Here is a 27,321-nt window from a genome sequence, read left to right on the forward strand (position 1 = left end):
ACAGCAAGTAATAGGATCCAAACTGGAAGTCAAAACTACAGTTGTTTAATACAGTACCTTGAAGAGAATGACACAAAGGGGCAGTTTATAGCATGTCATGGCAATTTATCTCTCATGACAACAAGTGATGCATTGTCATTGTCAGCTATACATCTGCAATGCAGCTTTGAGTCAAAACACTGGACCAATAGCATCTGACTGCTTTTGTCAGCTTCACTTGGTTCACTGGATTTGGGTGTTGCTCCTGCTCCCCACTTGCTCTTATGACACTATTCTGAGTTGTTAGGGATGTCATCCGTTCTAAACAGAGAATGCAAGCCAACTGCAACAAATAAAAAGGAAGCCTAAGAGTAAACTGAAAGCAGATCATGAAAAAAGCATACAGTCACGGTGCATGTATAGATGCAGTACAATAGACATCTTTTCCTGCACAAAGCCACAGGCATAACCTACAGTGAATTTAGAAGAAGCTTTCTTTATTAGAGTGTGGAGAAGAGATGAGTGATTAATTCACAATGAATAATTTATCTGGCAAATTTAGCCCCTTTTTTTTCTGCTTGAGGTTTGTCTGCAAGCAGATTGAAGTTCCCATAGTCCAAATGTACTTGCTACTAGAAGGGATTCAATCAATTTTTTTTGTAAAAAAAATCCAGTTTATTACAGGTGCTGAGTGCTGAACAAATTCCTTGTAGAATCTGATATTCTGCTGGAGAAGTGAGCTCTCCTTGCCTCTAAGTCATGTGGCCACTGTTTCACACATATGACTGAAGCATGCATTGAGCATGCAGGGTGACAACCCCATGTCAACTCTATTCTAACTGTCAGTGGAGTAAAATCAGAGTCCAGTAGCACCTTTAAGACCAACAAAGATTTATTCAATGTGTGAGCTTTTGAGTGCAAGTACTCGAAAGCTCACACCTTGAATAAATCTTTGTTGGTCTTAAAGGTGCTACTGGACTCTGATTTTGTTGTGCTACTTCAGACCAACACGGTTATCCACCTGAATCTGTCAATGGAGTAACAGCCTTTGAGTGTTGGGTCTGATAATAAGGCTGTTTCCTTTCATAGGGCTTGCATCCCCAGTATACCACCAAACATGTTCAGCGATCATGTACTTTTAAGTTGTCAATCCATCGCACCTGGCTAACAAGCAGCAGTAGTGGAAGGAGACACTATTAGAGGATCTATCACAGACAATGGCAGTAACACTTCAACTAACCCTGGTTAGTTCTGTGCAGAACAAGGCAATGGTAAACCACCTCTGATCATCCCATACTTTGAAAACCCAACTATAAGACTACTTAAAATGAAAAAGATATAGTGCTGGAAGACAGGACCCCCTGATATGTCTGGAAGGGGATCAATCAGATACTGGGAAAGATCAGAGGATGAGGATGTGTAGCATCTTTCTTAAAGACACAACTGGACTGAATCTGAAAGGATGTTAAATAAAATGAGAAGCTTTTAATATCCAGCTTTTTTTTTACTTTAAGGAAACTCAAAGGATCTTACAGTCACATTCCCTTCCTCTCCCTACAAGAGGCACCTTCTAAGGTAGGTAGGGCTGACAGAGTTCTGAAAGACCTGTGACTGACCCAAGGTCAACCAAGGCTTCATGTGGAGTAGTGGGGAATTAAATCTGGTTCTTCAAATTACAGTCTGCCACTCTACCACTAAACTACTCTGGCTTTCATATTGATGTGAATAGATGTGAAAGAAAAATCCAGAGCTTCTCTGACACATATAATAGGAATGTGGAACATGGGAAATACAAATCAAGGTGAACTTGAAGTCATAAGAAATTGAAGTTTAAACACTACAATCCTGGGAGTGAGTGTTGGACTGGATTAGGACATTTAAAGTCAGAAAATTATGCAGTGCTTTACTTAGGAAATGACAAACACAGAAGAAATGGGGTTGCTCTAACAGCAAGGCAAGATGTAGCACACCCAATCAGGACTATAATGTGAAATCTGAACAAATAATACAACCAGGCTTCATGAAAAACCTATGATTCAAATTTGTGTCCCAATTAGAGATGCTGGTGAGGAAGAAACGGAAAGCTTTTATGCAAGTGTTCAGGATGAAATTGATACACATAAAGAAGTCGTATTAATAATCATAGGTGACTGGAACACAAAAATGGGAATCAAAGTAGAGTCAAATATTGTTGGAAAAATTGAGCTAGAAGCACAAAAAAGCAGGAGAATGACTCATAAAATTCTGTGAAGTCAATACTTGTACACTGTGAACATATGTTCCAGGCATCTGAACATACTTGGTGACTGTGATGGACAGCACTGAAACACCAGATTCTCAGAGTAGAAGATACAGAGTAACAGTGAGTGAAGGGTTAAAATTCCTCACTAAGAGATATCCACAGACTGCTCTAAGCATTCTGATTGGTCAGCATCAGTTAATAGGAAATTGATATGTCTGGAGGGAGATCATTCTGAGAGCATTTCTGCACATGGTTAAAAATAGTGTTACACCAGCTGAGTGGCATAACACTACATATAATCGCACTTCCCATCCCCTCTTCACCTTTCCTGCTGTCTCTCTCTTCTCCTCCACAAGGGCGGAAGACAGCAATGTAATTTATACGCGACTCTCTTCCGCCTGCCAATCAAGCCAGGCAGCCAATCCCCTTCCTCCATGCTTTGAAGGGCCCCTGCGATGCCCGCTAATTTTTAAAGAAAAAATCAGTAGTTCTCAGTTGAAACGCCTATGCATCTAATCATAGTGCATCTTTATTACCACCACTTATGGAATCATGATGCTTGCTTCTTTTTAAAATAAATCTTGTTTCTTATGGAGGGGGGAGCTTAAAGAGACATACTTTGTGCTACAACTTTGAGACATTTTTTTTGCCTTTGCCTGCAATGATTGAACAATTATTCATTGCTCCAGGCAGTTCAGTTGGGGGAAAAAAACATCCCTTCTGCTACCACTGCCTCCCCTCTTGTGTGCAAACACACATGCGTGTGCATGCGTGCGTGTACACACACACACACACACTACCCTGTGAGGCCTCGCTGATGCTGTTTCCCTTCCCCTGCATGCATGCACACACGCACACAGAGACATTTAAAAAATGACGTTCCCATCTCCAGAAGAGGGGGCGAGAGCAAGGGCAGGATGAAGCTGGTGCCTTTCATAGAATCATACAATCATAGAATCATAGAGTTGGAAGCGGCCATACAGGCCATCTAGTCCAATCCCCTGCTCAACGCAGGATCAGCCCAAAGCATCCTAAAGCATCCAAGAAAAGTGCGTATCTAACCTTTGCTTGAAGACTGCCAGTCTTTCATGCATTTGAGCCTCCATACCTGTCTTTGGCTGATGGGCTGCTGGCTGCTCTCCATTAGGTAGTGCTAAATATGTTGGTGAATCCACTTTTTGGGATTCACCAATTAGCACTTTAAAATGGAGGATGTAGCTGGCTGGTTACTGCCCAGATGCTGGATGTTGGCAATGTCATGTAGAGCAGTGGTCCCCAACCTTTCTGAGGCTGGGGACCGGCAGGGCATCGGGCCGCGCCCGCACGGACCATGCCCGCGCATCGGGCCGCGCCCCGCATCGGGCCGCGCCCGCACGGGCCGCACCTATGCGAATGCGTGGCCCAGCCTTGATTCCCCCTCCCCGCCCTCCCGCAGTAAGAAGCTTCCCGGGCCACAAGCTTGCGGCCTGGGAAGTTTTTTACTGAGGGGGGGGCGGGGAGAGGGAGCCGCGGCCCGGCGCCATGGCCTTAGCGGCCCGCCACTGGGCCGCAGCCCGCAGGTTGGGGACCACTGATGTAGAGGGGCCAGAATAATGACTTCATAAGGTAAGCTTTACACTATATTTTAAAAGTGCAGAAATGCTCTGACTCTGATTCTGGTTGGCAAATTGTTGGGACCTGTCTGTTCTTAGCTGAACATCTGCTCTGAGGAGAAATTTTAGTTAAAGAAAATAATCTTTGAAAAAGGCTGAAAGCTGATAAGTACAGTATCTGGATAACTGGAACAGATATTTTGGCAGAGGAAATTTGGGCATTGAGGTGATATTCCCAATTCAGGCCAAAAGGAGAGGGGCAAATTGTTCTAAGGAGAGGAGGAACCCTGTGCAGTGAAAAAGGGAAATCATGAGGATTTCCTTAGATGCTTTGGAGAGAGACCTTGTTTCAGACTCCTCAGAAGTCAGAAGGAAATTGGTACCTCTGGGAGGTGGAAATTGTGGGTACTATCAGAGTTCAGTGGAACTCAATAGACAAAAAGATAAAAACAAATCAGATGTGTTTGGGATAAACACAATGACTACACTCTCTCAAACTAAGAAAACATAAAAACTCAGGAAAGCTTAAAGAAACCTCTGAAAGACTGTAACAAAGAACTTTTAAACTGTAAAATAACTTATTTATATTTAAATGCTCAGTCTCCTCATCCTAACTTCCTTTTCCTCTTCATAAAATAAAACCTTTTGTTTCTTGGTTGTTAACAAAGGGTTATAAGAAAAGAGGTCTCTACTCCTTCCCACAAAGTTTCAGGGCTAAGAGAAAAGACCTGTCAGTGACAGGGTGGGACAGTAGGCTTCATTTTATAACAAAGAAACCATGTTACAAGGGTTGCTTAGTCTCTGAGATAACAGCATTTTATTTTGTAGAGAAACTTTAACTTCAGATAAGGGAAGTGTATGGAGGTCGATCTTGGTGACCAATACAGTGCTGTGCATCCAAACACACAACTCACACATGGAATGAAAAACAGAAAATAAAACTATCTTAGGTCAAACTTTCTGTGACAGTGTCTTGTGTGCACTTTGTTCCTGATAGTATTTTTTTCAACATAATGTGGTTCCCAAATTCATCCCGGCCTGGCTCTCATTACATTAGATTAGATCTAGTGCCCCACCCTGAACAAGGAGGGATTACTAGAGATTATGGTCGCCATTGTGATTGTTATTTTAATGGGGATTTTATTGGGGTTTTATTGTTGTAGAATTCTATGTGTAAACCGCCGCGAGGCTATGGCAAGCGGCGGCATAGAAATCAAATAATAAATAAATAAATAAATAAAGAGATTGCAGCCTAGACCAGCCTAGACCTAGACCAGAAGACTCACTTGAAGATGGGGCTACTCCTCTAGTTGCTTTTACATTAAATATCACCCACCATGTTTATTTCACATGGGAGAAAAAAAAATGATTTCACTTGCAAAACAAAAAAACAGAAGAAGGGGATTGTTAGAAAAATCAGTACAACGGGAAGAGTCAATTGAAATTTGTTTCACTTTTTTTATAATTCCCACTACTTTCACTCATTTTAAGGACCATATTATACAGCTTTTATATCTTCTTTGTGAAAGTGTTTGGGTGGACAGTTTCTGATTCTATAATTGTCTTGCCCTTTATCTGCATTCACACTGCATGGAAGCTGCTTCCTTGTGGTGCCTTCCTATATATTGTTTATGTAGCCATTCCGCATCAGCAGCACCCCACCAGGCTGCTACTGGATGTTTGCACCAGGGCAGGTTGCCCCACCTCGTCCCAGGTCCAGACAGTGGAGCATTTTCACTGCTGTATCCAGTCTGCCCTGGATTTGTGCCTCTGGACAAGGCAACTGCGGCAGCAAGTTTCCACCATGCTGTGGGGGCTGATTTTCATTTTTAAGAATGGGGTGTTACATTACAAAGCAATACCCTGTTATTAAAAATAATTTTAAAAAAAATATCCCAGATGGCTCCATCACACTGCAGAGCATGGTGAAGCTACCTGGGGCATTTTTTGTCCCTTCCTAGACACTGTAGTCATGGCCATGGGAGGGGAGGAGCTGGGCCAGGATGGCCCAACTCTTCCCTAAAACATAGCCCAAACCTGACATAGACCCCATCAGTGCTTCGGGCAAAAAAGACAGACTAGAATTATCCACATTCCCTTGCTGTGGGGCAAGTGAGGGTCTGAATCAGACTAGGCCTGAGACAGCCCCAGCCTGGCCACAATATGGTGTGGAACCAGGAATTTGCCTCACTCACTGCCAGACAAGCGGTGAGGCAAGGCAAATTCCTGGTGCGGAAAAGGTCCCAAAGGCCTTTCCCATACAACTATCAATGAGTCAGTGAGGGTAATAATTAAGTGAGGGTAATAATTAAGTTAATGCAACTGCAACACCGTGGAGGTCCCACATCCAGCCCATTCTCCAATGGTTGCCAGTTGAATTCCGGATCAGACTAATGGTTCTGGTAATTACCTTCAAGGCCATACGTGGTCAGGGCTCAGTGTACCTGAGGGATCGCCTCCCTGCCTATGCCCCCCAAAAGAGCCCTGCACTCCACTGCTACCAACCAGCTAAAGGTCCCTTGCCCTAAAGAAGTCCGCCTGGTCTCAACCAGGGCCAGAGCATTCTCTGTTCTGGTGGAACGAGCTCCTGAAGAAGATCAGGGCCCTGACGGAGCTTAAACAGTTCCACAGGGCCTGCAAGGAGGAGCTCTTGAGCCAGGCATTTGGTTGAGACCAGATATAACCAACAGCGACCAAAGGGCCTCTGCTCCCCGCCCCCCCCTCAGAACACCAACGTTGTATTGTTTATTGGTTATACAATTATAATGTTATATGTTTACTGGGGAAGGCACTGACAAACCACCCCTTATTGAGTCTGCCATGAAAACGTCAGAGGGCGTCACCCCAAGGATCAGATATGACTCGGTGCTTGCACAAGGGGATACCTTTACTTTTACCTTATGTTTACAATTATCAGTTATTATTGCATGGTTATTCAAATGTTTTATAGACTGTTCCATGTATTGTTCTTATGTTATTATGTAAACCTCCCTGAGCCCCCGGGGAGGGTGGTATATAAATATCTTTAAACAGCCCCACAGCGTGGTGCGTCGCGGACTGAATAAAAGAGTAAGGCTGTGTGGGAGGAGGTAGGGTGGGCCCTGTCCAGGATAAAAACTCTGAGGGGCCAATCAGGAGCCGTGAAGCGGCTCCTGATTGGCTCCTCCGAGTGTCCAGCTCCTCATTGGCTGCTTCACCCGGCCAGGGAATCTGGAGGGCTGCTCCAGAGAGCCATGGGTGGGGGGTGGGCGACGCCGCCTTCTCCCAGCTGCTGGAGCGGCCTCTCCTTGCCGAGCCGCTATGCCCCAGCGCAGCGCCTCGCACACCACCACCACGCTCCAGCACATCGCCGCCCGACTCGGAGACACCGACATCCGCCGTCCCCGCATCTCCCGGCCGCGCAGCAAGACAAAATGTAGGCTGCCTTTCACGCTCACAACCCCGGCCTTGCTGCCCACGCGGGAGCCTTTGGGGTTTGGGAGGGGGGGTTCCCCTATGCCATCTAGCGCCCATTTCATTTGAATGTGAAATGGGCTTTAAATCTAGTAATAAATAAATAAAATAAATAATATCTATAGGAATGAGCTGGTCCTCATGCTTTGAATGTTTACAATCATACCACAGTCATGTGTGATGATATCCTGAGAAATTGGCTCTAATGTCCCTGTGAGTACAAAATAATAATAATAAGAAGAAGATTTGTTTCTTATATGCTGCTTTTCTCTACCCGAAGGAGTCTCAAAGCGGCTTACAGTTGCCTTCCCTTTCCTCTCCCCACAACAGACACCCTGTGAGGTGGGTGGGGCTGAGAGAGCCCTGATAGCACTGCTCGGTCAGAACAGCGTTATCAGTGTCCTGGCGAACCCAAGGTCACCCAGCTGGCTGCCTGTGGGGGAGCGCAGAATCAAACCTGGCATGCCAGATTAGAAGTCCACACTCCTAACCACTACACCAAAAGTAGCCAGGTATGAACAGGTGTAGACAGTACCCACAGCAGCACCATCAGAGAAAAGCCCTAATGCAGATACTGCATGTTGTTGCACTTAGCAGCATCTCTTGGGGTCTTTGTTTGAATTTTTACTTTTACATATCTGAATTTTTACTTTTACATATCTGCCTATAATCGACAGTGTTCTTGTCTCTGGCCACTGTATTTTACACACGGGAACTTCAGGTAAAACTTGGTAATTTCAGGTAATTCTGAAATATAGTACTTGAGAAATTTCTCTCCACAAGAATCTGGGCACCATCAACTGGTGATAAACACATTTCATAATTAGTGCATGTGCACACACACAGAGCACTGATTTTTCTCCACCTGAAGGAAAACATGTTATCAGTTAACTAAAAAGTCTTCCTGCTACCTGAATATGGGTTAAAATGTACTTTCATGACTTTTGTCTGTTATAACCACTAGATGGTGCTAAGTGTTGTTTGGACTCTTCTCCTGTTGTCTTCTTGTTTATAGCCCTCTATTTTGACTATGACTAATAGAGAGGGATGCTGTTGCTTACTGCAGGGGGCTTGTCATGGTTTCTGGATTGATGCCAATAAGATATTTCAGCATCAGTTTTAGCTTTTATCATTTGAACCCAAAGAACTGATTCTGTTTTAAGAATGCATGAGTTCCTGTGGATTTCATTCTTTACTAGTCCAAGTGGGGATTACCTTTCAGAGAACAGTGAAAATGAGAAATGGGTGAGATTCATATAACCTCTCCACCCACTCACTTCTCTTAAGTCACAGCATGCCCATCAGATACAGGAGTAATAGGAGATGATGACACGAAAAAAGAGCTAAGCAGCAGGGCCAATTTCCTTGTAATCACTCTCTTATTATCCCTGCTTCCTCATCTCCTTTAGATTCTGGGTGATTAGCGTGAAACAGAATGGATGACTTCATATTCTACAAAGTGTATAGGTAACGGACAACAGCTTCCGCTTGACTTCGGTTCACAAAAAGGATAAAAGAACTACCAGTGACCACAATTAGCATGATAACGGTTACGTTTGAATTTGTTCTGCTAGTGTAAGCCAGCGACATTTCTGCACATGGAGAAAGAGTGGGTGGGTGGGATTGTCAGCTATCCAGGTTTGCTGGCAATTAAGTCAAAGCTGTAATAATGCTGCCCTGGACTGGGTCCGGATGCTCCATCCCACATACACCTCCAGGCAGATGATCAGGGCTGTGATAGCATTCCTTTCAGGCTGTGGCCAGATTCTGCCATATAGCAACACAATGTTATTACAGTGTTGACATGCTGGTAGAAGGGAGAAGACCTGGACTGAATCTTGCCACGTATGTCCCTCATTGTCCAACCATTTTTGTTTGAACTTTAAATCTGAGGCTTGCCTTTTCTTTAAAGGGTAGTGGTAGAAATTTTTAACCTTTAGAATTATTTTCCTGAAAAACTAGGATGTTAACTATGTTTCAGTGGCCAAGTGAACTGTCTTTAGCACATTCAGATTGACACATGGTATGTAGTCATACTCAAAGGCATGAACATGAATACGCATGGAAATGTTACAGTATATTAATCAGGTCTCCATCATGAGTTTGCTTCTCACTTTTAAAATAGCAACACTGAATAACATCAGATCAGCCTAGCAAAGCAGTGCTACTTCAGATTACTCTTAAATCTGAAAAAAATGTCATGTTGCAGGAGTGTTACTTTTGAGAAAGGAGTCCACCAAAAGCTCATTTCCTGTAAGATGAAAATTTCATTGAGTTGCTGCTGAATAAAAGCTCCTACAGTATTTTGAACATGCTTAGGGTGTTATAAATGACTACGATTCAAGCGTCTTCAATTTCTCTCCCTCTCTAAGTTCTCTTAGAGATGTTTTATTTACCTTGACTCACTTTTGAGTAGGCAGAGAGTTCCTACAACATTGGCACATGATCCACAGCCTTGCAACAGAAAGTGCAACTCACACAAATCTTTTTTTATACGTATCCAGGGGAGAAGCATGGAGATATAATTTAAGAGATATATTTGTGGCAGCAGAAGGTTATAGACACGTTGATCATCAGTGCCAGCATTTTTGAGCCACCCAGCATCCAAATAGTAAGCATACCAAAAGTCACTGAGCTCAGATTTACACTTTAAAATATGTTTGTCATTATATTTGGTATTCATCTAATGTAACCTTCCCAATTTCCTGGAGACTGTATCAGTAAAGTTTTATGATGCTCTACATACACACTTGAAAACCCCACATTAAAAGATAATTTTAAGCTACCAAAAGAGAACTTGAGTGGCAGATCTTCAAATTACTCTTACCTGTAACTTTACCTCCATAGTGAAATAGTAAGTTCATTTATTAATGCATAGCATGCATTGTAGAAAAACTAGTGATTTCCCCCACCCACTAATACAAATTCAGGCCTGATACAAATGCATCTGTAGACATGGAGAATTTTACATCAACTGAAATAAATCCTAACTATATTAATTAATGAAATGTGTGGGAATCAAGTCTGAAATACATAGACTGAAAAATTAGAAATGATTCATGCATTAAAGAAAGCAGTCCAAAACAAAAAGGAGAAAATATCTTGACTCAAATCAAAGTAAGCAGACAATCTGTAGTCAGCTACAGGCAGTGATGATTTATCCTGTATGTGGTTAGTGTTTATTTTCTGTCTCTCTTTGACAACAAATATTTTTAATGTTTGACATTTCAGAGAGCAAAGTAACTTCAATTACTTGAAAATTCAAAATCTCCTAAATTCATAACGCAAGGAATGGGCGGTATAGAAATCCAAATAAATAAATAAACAAACTAATATAAAGTGTTTTCAATAATTGTTTGAAAATGTTTTGAAATATATGAAAGACTCCAGGTTGGAGTAATCAGTTGGAGTAATCAGATTGTCTGTGAAAGAAGTCTGAATATACCCGGTTCATATTTCTAATCTTTAGAAGGTGTTATAATTCTATATCACATATAATTAAAAAGCAACTTAATGTAGTAAGTATACTGAACTTGTTCAATCAGAGTCTGTTTTACAACCCTCTTTTGTTTTTACTTATTCAGTCTTTATCTACTCTATCTTCTGTTTATGGGTTTTGAGAATGAATAACCTACTTTCAAAAATCTCCATTCTGCAGATACAAGCCATCTAAATGACAAAAAGCTAAATTTGTGTCCTTGGAAATGAACTTTATCATCACACTGCATAATATACTCTAATATCAAATTGTGGTATTATAATGCAAAACATTTTCTACAGTTGAATTTGCTTCCAAGAATGTATAAGCATATGTGTTTTTATTTATTAGCATCCATAAAAAAAGATTCTACTTGGGAAGATTTACACTGTATAAGGATCATGTGCCAGATGGCAAAAGCCATATGTATTGCTAAGTTTTGATGATGTGTTTGTTTTTGTTTACTGGAAATAATGTTTCTGGGTTCATAAAGTTTCCACAGGGTGGCCTCTTACGTCATGGAGGAACACACTAAATCTGTCCTCCTAAATCTGAACTATTGGGAATTGTAAAAATAGTAGTTGAAAGAGGAGATGGCCAGACTGAGGCTACAGGGTAATTGTTTTTTAAACTCAGATGTGACATTTAGTTGCTTACATTGACTGTCTTCAGAAATATTTTAATCCAGATTTGCATCCAAAGCTGCATAACAGTTAATGGGCTTTCATTTTAAAGGGGCTTTCCACAAGAACACAGGAAAAACATCTTTGCTCTTCCACCATGCTTAATATGGATAACTTTCAAGAGACTCCTAAAGTGAAAGGGTGTCATTCTAGAGCACATCAGAGGGAATACATTTAAAATAGCCTTAGGGGAAAGGAGAGGGGACACGACAGAGTACTAGAGTATTAGCTCGGTATGCAGAAAGTCCCACGCTGAATCCCTGGTATTTACAGTTAAAAAAGGATTAGGTAGCAGATTATGTGAAAGACCTCTTCCTGAGACCCCAGAGAGCCACTGCTGGTCTGAGTAGACAGTATAGACCTTGATGGACTAATGGTTCAATTCAGTAGAAGGCAGCTTCATGTGTTCAGGGTGCCTAATGAGTCTTGAGAATTCATTGTTACAATATGTAGCAATGGTTACATTAGTGCTGCACTCACAGAAGGTCTAAAAATATTATTCAAAATATTAGTTTTTATCTATATATACTTAAAAACACTAAAACGGCCTTGGTGTATATTCATTTGCTGAGGGATCCCTGAACATTAGACTGCCTGGAAAAGTTTTCTTTCCCTCTGTTTTTGCTGGAGAAGAGACTGATCAAGTGAATCACTGTGGTGAGAGGGGATGGCAGATGAACAGTGGAGTGGGCAAAGAGGACCACAATCCTATTATTAAAGAACTAGTAAAAAAGCCCATTGTATAAAGAATACAATGGGCTCTAGCAGGCAGGGGCGAGAGCGAGGGACGGAAGGCTACCAGAAAGAGGGCGGCGGCTCCTCGGTGGGTTGGGCTGGGGGTTGGGTGGGTTGAGCTCCTCGGCGCGCTGGGCTGCGGCGGCTCCTCGGCGGCACCTCCGCAGCTCCTGCCGGCTGCTCCTCGTCGGCTCCTGAAGTGGCTCCTCGGTATGGTGCGGCTCCTCGGCGGCCCGTGGCGCTGGCGGGCGAGTTGCTGCTGCTGCTGCTGAGCGCGGGCTTGGCGGTGCGGCGAAGCATGGCCCCTCCGCCGATCGCGGCCCAGGCACCGCCGTTCGCTGGGCGGGCACCGCCTGCGATCGCAGCGCCGCTTCCTCCAGTGATGGTGGCTCTTCCGGCGCCAACAGTCATGGCGCCACCATCGATCGCGTCGCCGCCCGCATCTTGTTGGTGGGACTTGCGGCTGCCGGGGGCTCCCTGCCTGGCGACCTGACGCGGCGAGAGGCGCTTCGCGCCTCTCGCCGCGTCAGGCCGGGAGCAACTGCGAGCCGCACTGCACGCGGCTCGCAGTTGCTGGGGCTGGGAATCAGAGGGACCAATCGGCAGGCGCTTTGCGCCTGCCGATTGGTCCCTCCGATTGTCTGTCATGAGGAAGGGTCCAATCTGGACCCTTCCTCACCCCGGACACATCCCGCCCCAGGAGGGCTTACAGCTTTATTTAGTCCGTGGCGCCCGCGGCGCCACGGGCGGTGTACAGATGATTCCTTTGGTATGGGATGGGCAGGAAACAACTGGCAATGCAAACAGGCTAGTTATTGATAGAAAACTTGCCTGCTGAGGGATAATTAGTGGAAATTATCAAATTAAGATGAGAAGATATTTCCCCCACCCATATTTCCTAACTTGGAGATATAGCCAACACAATAGCCTTGGATGTGACTTGTCCTCATGTGTTCTCCAGAAATTCTTAAGGAGTTCTCCCCCCCACACACACACACATTAGGAAATGCAAGCAGCCCATCCTTACAAAACCAGCCCAAGCAGCTACCCAGCCACTTGTGACAGTAGTTGTGTGTAGCTCCAGTACAGGAAGGCTAAACTCCAGAGCCCCTTGCCCAGTCCAAGCCCTGGATTAAATTCCATTTTGGTCACGTCAATCAATGAATCGATGAACAGAACTTTCATATGTATATAAATGATACAGGGACATGGAATCACAGACAGGTTTTCTCTTCAACAAATGGAAATACTGTTCAGGATACATCTGCAGATCTGACATCAAGATACTTCAGAGTCAAACAAGAGGCCTATAATTTAAAAAAATACTTTAACAAATGCATTCTTGAAGTACTGCAACAGCAGGGTGCATTTTTACAATTCATATGGAATGCTCCATCTGGATCTTCCATTGATTTACTGCAGGAACTTGGGCAAGATGCTAAATCTAATCAGGAATATAATTAAATAAGTGCTTCAGAGTCTATGCTAAGGCTGTGTTTCTTTAATCTTGCCAAGTTCTGCAGGGCCTGCAAGACAAAGCTCTTCCACCCGGCTTATGGTTTAGGTCAATCAGGAACTATGCCACAACAAGTAACCGAGCCTCACTCCCCCCTCCCTCCAAATTCCTTCCTCTCCTCTTCCTATAACATCAGTAGGTCAACAACCATTTATAATTGGTGCTGTTTTTAAGTTGAATTTTAAAATGTTATGCTGATCTATTGTTTTATTATCATTGAAATGAATTGTACATTTGACTTTGTTGTTCATCACCCTAAGATGGCTAGACAAAGAGGGGAGGTGTACAAATAAAATTAGAGATAATAAATATTCTGGACACAGTTCAAGGGGCTAGTTTGTTTAACATATGAAATTCTAAGTACCTCAAGTCCTACAGAAAAGGACACCTCTCTTTCCATGTTTTGTCATGATTTTTTTGCTTGCTGGAAAGCATCGATGTCTTGCTTTGTTTACTATTTCATGCATAAACTGGGAAAAACTCTACAGGGACAGATACGGAGACATTCCCTTTCTGACTTTGAAATCCAGTCACTGTGCATTTAAAAAAGAATCTATGTTTGTGAACCTTCAAAACAGAACCATAAAGACAGTCATGTTGTTGTTGTTAGGTGTTAAGTTGTGTCCAACCCATCACGACCCCATGGACAATGATCCTCCAGGCCTTCCTGTCCTTTACCATTCCCCAGAGTCCTTTTAAGTTCGCACCGACTGCTTCAGTGACTCCATCCAGCCACTTCATTCTCTGTCGTCCCCTTCTTCTTTTGCCCTCAATTGCTCCCAGCATTAGGCTCTTCTCCAGGGAGTCCTTCCTTCTCATGAGGTGGCCAAAATATTTGAGTTTCATCTTCAGGATCTGGCTTTCTAAGGAGCAGTCAGGGCTGATCTCCTCTAGGGCTGACCGGTTTGTTCACCTTGCAGTCCAAGGGACTCACAAGAGTCTTCTCCAGCACCAGAGTCCAAAAGCCTCAATTCTTTGACGTTCGGCCTTCCTTATGGTCCAACTTTCACAGCCATACATTGCAACTGGGAAGACCATAGCCTTGACTAGATGCACTTTTGTTGGCGGGGTGATGTCTCTTCTTTTTAGGATGCTGTCTAGGGCAGAGTCTGCACTTACTTTCTTTATTCCATTATCAATCCTGTTGAATTCAGATTGCTTTGAACTCGGATCTTCCTCTCCCCCCCTCACCATTGAAACAGGAAAGGTTAGGGTAGTTCAGAAGGGGGGGGGGGAGCCAAGCCTCTTTCTTTCCTTGAAGGGGGGGAGGAGCAAATCAGGGAGCCTCTTTCTTTTCTTGGAGGGGGGGGAGAAGATCGAAAAAGGCAGAGGAGGGAAGAAAAATCCAGGACCGACAAAAGTTGAGAGAAATTAGGGGCTTCTCCTTTAAGGCAAGCATGTCACATGACCAGGTGTGGCCTATCAGAGGTTCTCTACCACGGAGCTTGGTTTCCCAATCCAGATTTTAAACTATATTGAGCATGAAAAGCACTCCAAGATATCGCACAATAAAGGTAGGGTCACTCCGGATCAATCCTTGCTGCAGAAGGAAAATTTAAATTGCCCCAAATCCAAACAGAAATCGCATTCTGTGTAGAGGGCAAGGACTGAATTGACCTGGGGTTGGAATAAAAGCTCCGTGCAGTTTACACCCTGATTTGACATAGCTTTCCTCCTCAGGAGCAAGCGTCTTTTAATTTCTTTGCTGCAGTCCCCATCTGCAGTGATCTTGGAGCCCAGGAAAAGAAAATCTGTCACTACCTCAATTTCTTCCCCATCTATTTGCCAGGAAAGACAGTAATGAGTTTCCATCAAATTTGAATTTGTTTGCAAATAGCTTTAAGTCTGGCCTTATACCCTATGAAGTTTACTGCACATTGTCCTTATCCTGCTTGAGATAATCAAAACTATATCCAGGGCTTTAAGTTAGGTCCTCTAAAATATTATTTCTAGATTCTTCACGTTTTCATGGTTTTATCCTCCAATGTTTAAGGAATGTCTATATTCTATAAAAAAAATGCATTCATTTTTGGCAGTCCTTTCCTTTAACCTTTTAATCTTTTCCCTGTTGTAGGATGGCTGCTATGCATGGTCAGGCACAATCTTTCTGGTTATAGTAGTAGAAATAAAGGGGGGGAAATGCCAGGGGATAAGTAATAGATTTATTAATTTTGCCGAAAGGCTGTTTTAAATGCGGATGTTGCAAGTGGTGTAACCCAACTCAAAATATGAAAAGTTTCATTAATATCTTTGACAAAAAGAATATATTCTGAACAGCTTTACAACATACAATTCATAAATAGTTGTATATGCCATCAGATGTTCTTGCAATAAGATATATGTGGGAAAGACTTCTAGAAAATTTTAAAAATAGGAGCAGAATAGTTGGGACACCTTTATTGCCGGTTGTTATGGAACAACAACATGGACCCACTGATTTCAATTTTGGGGGTTTATATAAATCTAGCAGTTATAATGAAGTCCTTTTAACAAAAGAAACAGAGTGGATCTTAAGGTTACAGACACTGGCTTGTCATGAATTAAACTCTATTCTGGATCTTCTGAACTTGTTCACCTAATTGCTGAAAGTAGAAAAAATGCCTTGTCACTGTCATCCCCCGCCCATACAAGAATTAATTTGCTGTGGATAGTTCCAGAACCAGGTATATGTTCTGGTCAGAATTTTACTTCATAAATATATATTTTCATTGCCTTGTTTCATGACCAATGTATAGTTTATCTTGCATGGTAGATGGATACATATCTATATATATTCAAAAAACAGGATTAAAATTAATAATTTAAAATAATTTTACTATGGGGTCATTTTATGATGTGTATTAAAATTTAAAGTTGTATTTTCATAGCTTCCCCCTGATGAAGCCTACATGGCAAAATGCAGTGGGTCTTTGTAAAATAAATCTATAATCGGGCATTTCCCCCTTTTGTTTTGTGACATATTGCTGGGTACAGCCCAACTTTTTTCTTTATTCCAGGTTATTAGTACACCCATTTCTAACTTTCTTTCTATGACTAACACTGCAATCTTAATCAGCTCTGCACCAAGAAAGCAATCTGAAAGACAGGCTGTAAGTGACTTAAGATGACAGCTACTATCTCCTGAACCGCTGAAAGTGTGAGATTCTTTGGCTTTTCCACTGGCTCAAAGCTCACTGGTAGCACTCTGGGACCACACCATGACAACCTCTGTGTTAGGGTAAAAATGAGTGGTATCAGGAGTTGTGTGAAGGGAGAAAAGGGGATTATTTAGTATCCTTAGCCTTACCTGCCCATTCCATGCCACTAGTGCTAGAATAATGTTCGTCTGGGCTCCCCCACTTGGGCTGCTCCCTTGGAGCTCCCAGGAGGGGATGATTTCTCACCTCCTGCTGTCAGGTGGGAGGAGAGAAGGTACCCACCACAGCCCCCAAGAGAGGCTACCAGGGCAAAGGTCTAGGCTGGTGCAGACAGTGAAGGCAATGCTGCATCCTGGAGTGAGGAGCATGGATGCCATGCTGCGCTGCTGGCCTCAGCCTCAGGAGAAGTCACCAGAAATGTAGCCTGGGTCTGGGCCTTTGCAAAGCTCAGGTGATGCCTTGGTGGTGGTGGAGGAAACAAACATGGCTTCACTCTCAGCCAAGCCTGGGGAAGCCAGCTGGACTGCAGGGAAGGACCTAGCCATCATCAGACAACCCCTTCCAGCCAAAGACTCACCTAGGAGGTTGCAGGAGGGGCCAGAGCAGTTTACACTGGTCAAGGCCTTAGGAGCAGTCTGAGGATGGGTCCACTGGTCATAGCTCCTGGTCTGCAGATGGGTGGGAAGAGACAGGAAGACACCAAGACAGGGGTGGGGCTAAAATGACCTTGGCTGAGGTGACTGAGGGGAGGTCACAGGAAAGGTGGGGAGGGATAAAAGAAGATGAAAGAAGAGCCTCGTGGTGGGTATACTGAGGCAGAAAGGAATGGAGTGGAGGTGAGAGAGGAGTGGAACATAAGGGTGAGGAGGAGAAGGAGGATGAAGGAAGCAAAGACAAAGGATGGAGGAAGGAACAGAGCAGGGTGAGAGTGAAGGGAGGTGGACCCCAAGGAGTGGCAGATTAAAAATACCAAAAGCGGGACAGTCTAGACAAGTGGAAGAGAGCCTAGCCAAGCTGCTCACAGAGGCTTAGGACCAAGGGATTTTGAAAGACTCAGTGAGAAGGAGACTCTAGTGACTCCAGGTGATCTTTTGACGGCTCCACTAGGACCGTGAAGGAATGCCCAGTAGAACCTCCCACCTTGACTTCTGTATCCCATCAGGTATCTCCAATAAAACTCTGTGAGCCCAAGGGTCACCTGGCCCAGCCTCTTCTGTAGTGGGTGTGGCTGGGGGACCTCATTGCCAGGGGGTGCCATCCATACATCACAGTGTTGTACCACCAACAGCCCTGGCATAACTATAAAACTTCTTGTAGAAGTAACTGCTTCCTTCTGCCTTCCACAGCACTTTCAAGCTATGGCACAAATAAGCCTGCAACCAATCACAGCCCCCCGAAGCATTATATAAACCTTGCCTGTATCTTGGGTGACACACCATGGAGTCATATGTCTCTGGTCTCATGACAGGTACATTTAGAATGCACATTTGGGTGGTGGGAACTTGATAGACAAAACTTATATTATTCCAACAGCCCAGGGAGAGAAGCAGCCTTGCAGCAGCAACTCTCAAATACCACTCTGCTCTGAACCCTTGTAGCTACTCCAACTAAGGACACGAACACCAAACTGGAGCCTCCACTCCTCTAACCAGGAAAGCAAGTCCAATTCTCCACCTAGGTAAAACAAGAGAGAGAGATTCTGTGCTTAAGGCTTTGACTGATGCAAATGTTTATCCTTGTACCCACATTTACCTGCTCTGTTAATTGTCTCAACTAGAGGTGCCCGCAGTAAGTGTGCAAAGAGGAGAAAGCGAAGCATCCCTGCAGAGATGTTAACAGCATATCATTGACCTGTTGGCATAGTGTCATGCCCATGTAAACCCCTTCCCAGAAATGGGGGAAACAGGGTTGGATCTCCAGGGCAAGAGCAGGGGCAATTCTCCTTTCCTGCAGCATATCCCCAAGGGCAGCCTTTCATTGAGCATTTGGATAGGCAGAAAGACTGTGCTTTTGTGCAAGGTATTGAGATGGGACAAACCCAATTCTTGGTAACTACCAGCCACTCCACTCTTAGTTTGCTATTCAAGTGCACACCTGGTACTTACGTTTGAGCTGCCCATCAATGTGTCTTAAAAGCATGAATTATATCATGCAAAAATAACACATAAGTAACTTCTTTGCAGAAGTTATTTGGGGGATATAGTACATTTATAGACAAATGTTTTCCATGCGTATTTTCCCCTGCTGGATTTGATCACGGGAGAAGGGTATTTGAGGAAGAAATTATATATTCTCCATGGCCCACAAATTTTTCCCTATGGCCCACATTTTTTTCTCTATGAATACAGTCTTGTAGACAATGTTCTAATAGGGCTTCTTCTGCATCTGAGTCACTGGAGAATAGTCCTCTGAGTTCAAAATAATTCAAAGGCAGTAGTACACAGTCCAGGTCACACATGAAAGAAGACGTCTCAGAGCAGCTTACAATTGCCTTCCTTTCCTCTCCCCACAACAAAAACCCTGTGAGGTAGGTGAGGCTGAGAGAGCTGAGAGAGAGTGCTCTGTGAGACCCATTATGCACGGGGGGAATAACGCACATTCGGGGTGGAATGGTGGCGACTAAAATCACCGATAACGCACGGTGCCGGCTGCAGATTCGGTGCATGCCGCCGAAAAAAACGTGTTAGCGAAACGCGGAAGAAAGTGCAGCTTCCGGGTGAGTGGGGCGCAACCAGAAGCGGCGCTGGGGTCGCCGTGTGCATAATCAGTTACTCTGGGTTTTGCCACAGTTGCGTCCCGTCCCGTGCATAAGCAGTTTGCTCCGCATCTTCCCCCTCCGTGTTTTCCATGTGACCCAAAATCGCTGTTTCGGCTGCCGTGCATAATGGGCCTGAGAGGAGCCCAAGGTCGCCCAGCTGGCTGCGTGTGGAAGAGCACGAAATCAAGCCTGGCTCGCCTGATTAGAAACCATCATTCTTAACTACTACACCAAGCTGGCTTTCTTGAAAGAAAATCTTGCAACAGAATCTTGCCACAGAAGGACCTTCTTCTGCCAGTCTTTTGTAGATTGCCTGTTGTCCAGCAGATGAGAGAGGAGCTGGAATTGACTTAATCTTGGGGCAAAACCTGGAGAAATTTGTCAATTTCAGAGTAGCTGTCTCCAGAGCAAGCCTGAAGGCAAAGGTGGCTTTCTGTAGGTGAAATTGACAGAGAGCTTTATACTTAGTTTTGAATTAAATCAGTTTCAGTTCCTGTACTACTTAATTCACTTATTTATATTGTCAATGAGGTATTCAATCTAGAGACATAGCTGGCAGAGCTGAAAGGAAAGGCAGTTTAAAAAACCCACCTATATTGACCAGCTGTCATTACAGCCTGTCTCAGAAAGAGAAAAGAACTCTGAAAGGAGAGGTGATGACAATATAGTTACTGGAGAGGATAATAGTTAGTTATGCTTTTTATTGCCCTAAAGGGGATATAAATGAAAATGTTAAAATGGAATCTCTTAATATAAATGAGTAGTGATTGAGTGCCAAATTTCTTTCTTGTCAAGAACCTTCAGCTGCAATGTGAATACAAAATTAAAATTACTTTAAAATATTTAGAAGGGGAAGACAGGATAATATAGTTATATATCATATGAAACATGCCAATGACAGGTGCTAGGCAAGAACCTGGGCCCTGATTCAATAAAAAAAATTGTTATTCATGAAAAACATTTTACTTTAAGCATGTGCCTCAATCCAGTTGAATCCAATGGGACATCAGGGCACATTTAACTTTAAATAATTTGTACAGCAATTTCTTCCTGAATTGGAGACTTAGATAGGTAATGTCACCTCTTGGGCATCTTTAAATTACAATATGAGAAATCTGTTATCGCAGAAGGTAGCTGCCATTTTGGAAGGCATATTTGGTTAAGAATATTACACAGGAAAAGTATGGCACTCTTGCATGTACATATCAGTATTGTGTTCTCTTTAAGTCTCCCCTTAAACTGAAATGAGATACCAAAACTGCATTATTTGTGTTATTAAAAATAAAGCAAGATCCATCTGCTTATCATGAAAAGATTTTTCTGGTTTGGCACAAGTGCTCAAAAAATAAAAACCCAATGTCATTTAGCATGATTGTTGCAATTGGGAGGTTTTGGCTACATGATAATTGAATTTATTATTTCCAGAATGTTTATAGTGATGCCACTAAGTCTTGAAAATTTCTTTCCAGAAGACACTTCAAAGAATTTTTGTGTCTGTTTTAAACTGACTCTAATTCTTTCTTACCCACATCTGTTTTGTTAGGGCAAATAGCTATTCAAAATGTTCCTTGAAGGAGGGGGAAATCACTTTGTAGACACATCATTATATTTTTACATTTCCCTGAATGATGAAAACCCCAGGGAAAATGCCAGATGATTTACAGGGAAATCCTAAGAAATCCCCATTGACTATATCTGAGTAGCAGTTGAATGTACCTGTTTCAGGTTTCTCTATTTGTTGCCCTTAGATGAAAATATTTCATGTTGGAAACAAGCTGACTCCCAGAAGCAGGTAGCACAAGTATTAATTCTGCTTTAGATTTTTTAAACAAACCCCCATTCAGGTTGTGTGAGGGAAATCTGGAAATTGACTCTATCCCATTGTGATGCCCACATGTAGAATGGATTGAATCAACATAGGCTGCATCAGTGAGCTTTTGAAAGCTACAATAATTTTGGCAGTATATTCAAGCGCTTTGCAATCCCTGGAACCTTGTCAGCGAAGGTTGTAGTGTCCATGGGGGAAAGTATTACAATCCTTTCATTAGGGAACACTGCAGAAAATGATCACACACGGTCTGAGATAAATTGCCTTGCATTTGCCTTATTTCAGCTTTCTCCAGAGATGAATGGGATTGCTGTCTGCAAATAAAGTTCCCACACACTGAGTTCTAATGTTGGAAAGAGCAAGATCTTAATTCCTAGGAGAAATCATTCCAGGCTTATGAGTATTAGGATCCCTCAGCCTACCCTAAGAAGGCATTTTGTAGCAGGTGCCATTGTGCAAGAAAGAACTTTGGAATATAGCAATAGAATACTGAATCCAGAGCTGAACATATCTTCACGACAAAATGTCTGCTGCATCCAGCTGCTAGGCTTCACTTTCACACCTGCAATCACTTCCAATACAAAGAATGAAAGCAAGAATTCAGATTTAATAAATTCCAGCATTGTGAGGAAACATGATCAGAAGGTACCACGGAAATATCCTGCTATTATAAATGAGTAAGGCTTCCTTTATCTGATGCAAGTCTTGTCATGGTTTAGAACCTCTGCAAGTCAAGATTTAAATGTCCAAGTACATTGGTAGGTAAAGCACTGGTCCCAGGAAATATTAGGGAAAAGAGAAAACACCAGATCTTGGCAGCCTTTTATTTGCTCCCATAAAGTGAATAATAGAGACTGCAAGAAGGAGCCAGAGCTGTCAAGTCCAAAATGACTGACTCTGCTTGCTCATCCTTTCCTGGGGACAGTGCCAAGACAGATCTCTTTGTCAGGCAGGAATATCAAAGAGAATTTAACTAAAAGTGCTCCTTCCTGAATGTATAGAAATAATGTACCCAATTCAACCAGCTACTATTGTCTGCTCTGGATATTCCATAGCTTCGGTCCTTGCTGGAGGGAATCTGTAGCTGGAAAGGTTTGGCAAGGAAGAAGATGACACTGCTGGCCATTGGTATATTATGCATGTCAGGACACCTTACAGAAAGTTTGCCCCAAAAGGCATTGGTGTTTTTATTTCTACATGTGAAGCTGGTTTCGCCATGGAAAAACCACCATTGCATTTTTGATTATGCACATAATTCCCCCCTCATAGCAGCCATTGTGTCTTTTCAGTGCAGCATTTTAAACTAACTTTATGGAGTCTACAGAGAATAGAGGGATACAAGTCAAAATAATAATCCAATACATTTAAAAAATGACCTTTTGCAATAGTCATGAAAATGCCTGTTTTTGCATGCATAAATGCTAGCGTGTTTTTTATCTCTTCCCCTGTGCCATCATATACCAATGAGGGAAATGGACAGCCTCTAGTCTCTTGTCCATCAATGGGAGCTTGAGGTGTCCCTTGTTTGGCACAGTCTCTTCCACCTCTGCTATGACAACATTACACCAGTAGAAAATTAATTTATTCATTCCCCTAGAAGCATTTGCAAGCATTTCAATCCATTCCCTATGAGGAACAGTATATCTCTGAGCGGGAAAGGTTGTATTGTTTTCAAAAGGCTGTGTACCCCACAGAAATTTCTTGTTGAGGTTTTCATTTTCATGAACTACAATTCCCACAAGGCCCTGCCAGTAGCGTATGCCAGAATGGCAGTCATGTGACATTGCAGCTGACCATGGCCTGCCAATGATTGCCTAGCACAATGGAATTGTCCTCCCCCATTTGCCATCATAATTCCTGCTTTCAAATGCATAATTCTTGTAGAAAAATACAACCGTTTTTTTTTTTAAATGATGGTTTAAAAGAGTCAGTGTGCTGGTTTAAATGAAAACCCCTACATGCATAACCCACCCTGGTCTCTGTTAGCGTTCTTGTCCTCCGTGCCGACTTATCTTTACATAGGAGGCAATGTAGCAATTCGCCTCTGCATCCATGGGCTAGGCAGTAGACCATTTAACTTTATAGGGAACTGATAGGTCAATACAGTTTGGTGTAGAGAGCCAGTTTGGTGTAGTGGTTAGGAGTGCGGACTTCTAATCTGGCATGCCGGGTTCGATTCTGCGCTTCCCCACATGCAACCAGCTGGGTGACCTTGGGCTCGCCACGGCACTGATAAAACTGTTCTGACCGGGCAGTGATATCAGGGCTCTCTCAGCCTCACCCACCCCACAGGGTATCTGTTGTGGGGAGAGGAATGGGAAGGCGACTGTAAGCCGCTTTGAGCCTCCTTGGGGTAGGGAAAAGCGGCATATAAGAACCAACTCTTCTTCTTCTTCTACATGGAAACAGAACTAATGTATAAGCTCTTGAGTGATTCTTGGAAGTTGTTCTCCTTTTGAAAAATCCTTTCCTAGTTTATATTTCCAAGGAGAAACTTATTTAAGGAAGAAGAAAAAAAAGGAAATCACTACCTCACTTTAACAGGATTTTGGCCCATCTAGAGGTAGGAATTTCTCAGGGAGTTGTGATATAAAAGAACAGTAATAACTTCCTCCCCGGGGCCAACTTTGCCTTTCACAACAACAGGTTGCTTGTTCCCCTTCAAAAATGTTTGCTGCTGGTAAAGGGGCTAGAGTTAATGAAATGAAATTCAGCTCTTTCACATATGCACAGGAATAAAATACTAAGCAGATTTTATTTATATAGGAATTTATATCCTGCACTATTTCACCTGAAGATCCAAGAGCAGGTCATACAATACAGAATAAAATCTAAAATACATTAAAACATTTAAATTATACCCACCCTCTCTGGTAGGACTGCACATAGAGGAAACTAGATATCAAAGACCTAGGTGAAGAAGTGTGTTTTCAGCAGGTGCTGAAAAACATATAATGTAGGCAAACCATATAATCCCAGATAACTGTGATGTTCAAATTGCTAATTTGTGACAGCTCTCTGTGAACTCATTGCAACTGCTTAATGAGGTTTGACTCATGAAGTATGTTATTAAGTGAATATCAGACTACAGACCAAGCTTTGTACTTCATTTTCAGTGTCCACAACATCCAGAGGAACGTATGAAATGGAGAGTTAATTTTTCTCCCTTCCCCAGTTAATGGACTCTGTCCAAACTTCAAAACCTTCAAATTACTGCACGGTGAATGAACAAGGACAATTATAATATTTCAAAAGGAAATACATATATAGTTGCAATCTGATGTGTAGGGGGAAAGCGTCATTTTTTTCAAGTGCTATTGTTCAAATTCCTTCTTAGCTGAGAATGGAGGTGACATTATGCTAGAGTAGAAAATTCTCAGATATATAACTCTCTGGTCCTATTGCACAAGCACCTAATACATCAGGGGTAATACTTAAGGATGGGTATAAACTGTGATAATGTGGTTCATTTTGGTTTATGGTGTGCCCAGTTTGTGAGTCATGAACTGTCATGAACTTTTTAGGTGCCAAATGAACTAGTTTGAATTGTGAGGTATATTATGCAGTAGAACAGCTTCCCTAGCATGCTAGAGACATCCAACTCACTGGGGATCTCTGGCTGACTTTCCTCTGCTGTCCTTCCAAGTTTGGTAAGGATTTGGGTTTCTGGAGTCCAAGTTACAGCCCCCAAAGAAGGTGCCTCCAGGAAAGTGTTTTCTGGAGAAATAAGAGACACAGGTTCAGGAGTATATAGAATGGACCCTATCCTTATCCATATATATTTATGAAACTGGCCCTGGGGTAGAGTGAGTCCGGCTGCCCGAGTTGGAATAGGGCCAATCAGGCATCAGTGACGCGGCGAGAGGCCTTCCTGGGGCAAGGGGCCACTCTCCGCCAGAGTACCCGGTGTGTGTGTGGTGGTTGCCTCTCCATGGCCTCCTTGCCCCAGGAAGGCCAAGGGGCCGCTCTCCACCAGAGCGTCTGGTGGGGGGGCCCTCTCTGCAGCCTGCTTGCCCTGGGAATCCCTTCCCCCGCATCACGGACATGGCAAAAGGCCTTCCCAGGCCTAGGGGGCTGCGGAGAGGCCCCCTGGGTGCACTGAAGATAGGCCTTCCTGCCCCACTGGCCATCTCTCACCCCAGTCCTGCCTGGGCCCGGCTCTTCAGGACGACCCACAAGGTACGCTGGGGGGGGGCACTTTCCCCTTCCCTTATCCTTCACCCTTCTCAAAGCCCATTTTTTCATAAACAGGCTTTGCTGCTACTATGAGACATAAAATTCACAGGAAACCTCCCCTTCATGCTCCTGTACATGCTCTCTATGTTATGTGCAGGTTGGACCAGGGGGGTGTTTGAGTTATGCCCCCCCCCCCAAATGATGTTCCCAGTATTGGAGATTGTGGGAGCCACAGCTGCTTTCTGGTGCTGGGCTGGGAGGGACCATCGATGAGTGTACTCAAGATGGGAGCAGGAACAGGGAGCTGGGATGTGGAAGGGGAGGATGCTTTCCCCCACCCTCTGAATCCCTGCTGTCAGACCCCTCTTTAATGAGTGGTAGCAACTGCTGTGTCTGGGCAGTGTTAACAACTCTGTTGAATCAGTAGAGTCCAGAGAACAGATCAGGCTCTGAGCCCCTGGCAATGTCCTGCTAAGGCTGGTCTTCAGTGGACTGGCAAGGTGGGTTTGGTTCCAGGGATGGGAGCCTGTGGTATGCAGGGGGAGGAAGACTTCTTCCCTTTACAAAAAGCATCCACTTTTACCCTCATGGCATCCAGAGGTGCTCACAATCATCAGGGGTGGGAAGTATAAATGTAGGTTCTCAGATGAGGCATCCAGTAGCTAAATCTCCCTGTTTGACATGAGCAGCCTGACAATTATCTCACAATATATTGTACATTTCTATTATTAATATGAGAACAAAACACACTTTTCACAAGGAAAAGAAAAATGAACACATGGCTAAGGAAGAAGAGTTTGTTTTTATACCCTGCTTTTCATTGCCTGAAGGAATATCAAAGCAGCTTACAATGGCCTTCCCTTCCTCTTTCTACCATAGATACCCTGTGAGACAGGTGGGGCTGAGAGAGCTCTGAGAGGACTGCTATGGCTGTAACAGGAAGAAGATCAAAAACTGCAAGACTTCAAGCTTTAGAGAAGCTGGACAGAGAAATCCTAACCCTGCTGTGGGGTCAGGATTGGCTGGAAATATAAACTTCTATTACATATTGGTAACATTCAGGTCACATTTAACTTCTATAATATTTATTAAGAAATACTAATTTGCATTGTAAACTAAAAGGTGCCATGAGGCATATCTTCCTAAAGCTACTCATAATATTCTGGCACAATTGTCTTTGGGGTGTACAACAGCTTTCTTGATAGTATAAACTTTTTAGTGAAAAATAAAATAGTTTAATCTTGAAACACTGCAAGTTACTGTGTTGTTCTTTAGAGAAACTGCTGTTTTGATCTGACTCAAACAGGGTCCAGCATGACCTGCTTGATGAAATGCTGTCTTCTTACAAGTTCCTGGAATGGATGGATAGGTAGTCAAAAAAATGTTCATTGGAAATAGATAGCAAGAGGCATAGTTCCATCTGCAATTTCTTCCTAGGAGAGAATTACGTGATGTGGCCCATATATATGATTAATAAATCCTTTCCTCTTGTACATGGGGGTTGTGTATTTATTTATTTATTTATTTATTTATTATATTTATATACCGCCCTCCCTGGGGGCTCAGGGCGGTTTACATAATAACATAAGAACAATACATGGAATATCATGTGAATTGCTCCAATGCAATCCAGAGCCATGGCAGTGTACCATGCAGCTGTGGCATTGTCAGTTGCATAGTTATGCATCTTGGAAAAGGGGCCCCAACAGTGTTGCCCCCCACTGCCACAGTGATGTCTGTCATG

The 27,321-nt window shown here is 43.2% G+C and overlaps 1 long non-coding RNA gene across 1 annotated transcript in view; it reads left to right on the top strand.

The window, feature by feature from the left end:
* Positions 1–27,061, top strand: part of LOC143840466 (uncharacterized) — a 67,895-nt gene extending 40,834 nt beyond the window's left edge. Inside the window, exons 3-4 of the long non-coding RNA XR_013232200.1 lie at positions 1,494–1,554; positions 26,457–27,061. This is a non-coding gene — a long non-coding RNA (uncharacterized LOC143840466). The remainder of the gene's footprint in view (positions 1–1,493; positions 1,555–26,456) is intronic.
* Positions 27,062–27,321: the final 260 nt, after the last annotated feature.

Source organism: Paroedura picta, chromosome 1 (genome assembly GCF_049243985.1).
Source record: "Paroedura picta isolate Pp20150507F chromosome 1, Ppicta_v3.0, whole genome shotgun sequence".
Taxonomy (NCBI): domain Eukaryota; kingdom Metazoa; phylum Chordata; class Lepidosauria; order Squamata; family Gekkonidae; genus Paroedura; species Paroedura picta.